Here is a 2,735-nt window from a genome sequence, read left to right as displayed (position 1 = left end):
ATGGAAAGACATATGAAAGAATATCATTGCCATACAATTTTTATTCTTTGGTAAATCTAGGGAAGGGTATGTAGGTGTTCATTGCACTATTCTTCCAACTTTTATAAGGTTTGACACATTTTATTTTCTTTCTAGTTTTAAATTTAGTATAAGAAGCAACTCTGTAGATTTCAATCTGAGGAGATCCATCTACAGGAAAGAAGCCTGACAATAATCTCTTCTTTGTGTAATTCAAGGGATTCAAGGAAAAAAAAGGAGTTGCCTTTTCCCCAATTCCAAACTGAATTCCTTTCTATGACTCTCACTTCACAATATTCTCTTTGTTCATATTTCTTAGCTGTGCTGCCTGTCACTGAAGTTTCACCCTGGAATGTAGCATCTTGTGTACTTACTACATTATTTTTAGACAGAATGTATTTATGAATAGTAACGATTACATCTAGAGTTCAATTATTCGCACTCTTTTCTCATGCTTGTGCATAGATACCCAGATAGCACTGGCGTTCACCCTCATATAGAGCTATATTTCTTGCCTAAAGTCTCCAATCTCCTTCTCCAATATCTTAAATAATGTTCTCACGTACCTTGGGATTCACTTAGCTTTAGAAAATTCTGTTAAATACCCCTCTCAAAGCCAGTGATTTCAGCGGCTTCCCTTCTATCGTTATATGGAAAATGGCAGACTCAGGAAATAATATTTTCTTGGTTTGTCCACACTGATTGTCAGTGCTCCATCATGTTTCCCAATTCCTTGATCTCCAAACTAGTGTGAGAAGTATCAGAGGGAATATAGTTGGTTGTGGCTGTGGAAAAATTCTGCTGATGGTTAGGTGATTTCAGTGGGACTAATTAAGATATGACTCAGGCACATATGCTTAGAGACACACTTTTTGTCTAGAGTCTAAAATTTTCTAGCAGTGATAAAGATTCTCTCCTTGACCATATTCTACTCAGGCTCCCCTGAACTTTTCAACTGGGCTTCAACTTTTGGACCTCCATGCTTGTATCTGCATTGTCCAATTTTAGCAAAAATCCTGCTAAGCCAGTTTAGCCAAAATCTCTCATCCTCCATATCCTATCACCCTCTATTCAGATTCCTCACCCTCCACCATCCCCCAAGTGATGTCTGATCACCTTGGCCTGACTTTAGCGATAATCTTGTCAAGTCAATTTAGCCAGAATTCCACATTACTCCCGATGTTTCCTCTTGATAGCTTTTCTTTTGGGATGTTAACGTTGATTCTTCAGGATTCTGAGCAACTTCCTTAGGCAGTTTCATGCACACAAGGTGATTCCTGAAGTGTGATACTCAAGTATTGGAAGGAGCTGTTGGACCTGAAGAGATTATGTAGGTGAGAGTGAGGGAGCTCTCAAAGAGCTGATGAACAAAATAGTTAATGTAGTTCTCACAGGATACACATGCAACCAGAATATCCATGCTGGATCCTTCAACAAATCCTACTTGCTTGCCTTCAGAGTTTTTTGATATTCTCACCACCTCCACCGTTACTACCCTAAATCATGTCTTCATTATTTGTTTCATGGGACTATTGCAGTAGCCTCTTAATTGGTCTCCCTGTTTTTGTCCTCATCCCTCTTCAGTCTAGGCATAACAGTGGCCCCTTCAATTCTGTTAAAACATGCATCACTATTCTGCTCTTCAAAGCCCTCCAATTGCCTCCCATCTTGTTTAATGTGAAAATCAAAATCTTCATAATGGTCTAAACCTTCCTAAAGACCTGGTCCTATGGCTCCATTATCTCTCCGACCTCAACTACTACCTCTCTCCTCCTTTCATTTACTTACAAAGGCCTCCTTGCTGTTTCTTGGATGCTCTGGGCACATCCCCACCTGAGGACATTTGCATGTCTGATTTTTGGACTGAGATTTGTACTGTGACATGAACATATTTCTAGTTTCAAAGATTCTAAAATCTAGGATGTACCTCCAGAAATGAGAGGAAAAAATATCCAACTCCCAGCAGCTGTAAAATGTAAACAAATAAAAGCCAAGCTGATATATTGAATAATGTTTCCCCCTTCATGCCAACCCTTCTGAATGCATATGCATAGTCTGATGTAGCTTCGTATGCTTCTGTCATTTTTAGGGAGACATGGTAACAGAGAATAATAACAACAAATTAACTGTTTTCTTAACCCTATTCTCCAATGACTTGAGAGGAGCAGAAGAGAGTTAGAGGCAATATTCATTCATTGAGTTTTGTAACTGAAAAACTTCTATGAGTATTTTCCATGTTCTACTTTCTGTGCCAGATGCTGGGGATACAACAAGTAAAGCCTCTTTCTACCAGGGGAGATAGGAAGAAGGAGGACAGGGAATTGGAAACAAGGTCCTGAGTGCTGTGCTCAAGCTAAGCCCAGGGCACGGAGGGAGAGCGGTGGAGGCATGGCCAGTGGACCTGTGGTTCAGAGGAAGGTCCGGGTAAGGACCTCGCATGAGGTCACAGGATTTGTAGTTGGTGAGGTCCATATTCTAACTCCAGATGTGCTAGCTTCCAGGCACCTGCTCTCATCCATGGGAGTGTGGGTTTATATGGAAAAACCATCAGGTGATAGTTATTTATCCTATCATAGAATCAGAGGAGGAAGTTACTTTGGATGTGTTTACTTCTTTACGATGTGATTACTTCATGAGAGAATTTATAGAATCCAATGTCCAAACTGCATTATTTTCTAACATGTGTCTCAACTTCATTCCTGGAATGGGAATGTCTG

Source organism: Equus caballus, chromosome 12 (assembly GCF_041296265.1).
Source record: "Equus caballus isolate H_3958 breed thoroughbred chromosome 12, TB-T2T, whole genome shotgun sequence".
Classification (NCBI taxonomy): domain Eukaryota; kingdom Metazoa; phylum Chordata; class Mammalia; order Perissodactyla; family Equidae; genus Equus; species Equus caballus.
Note: the sequence above shows the minus strand (reverse complement) of the source record.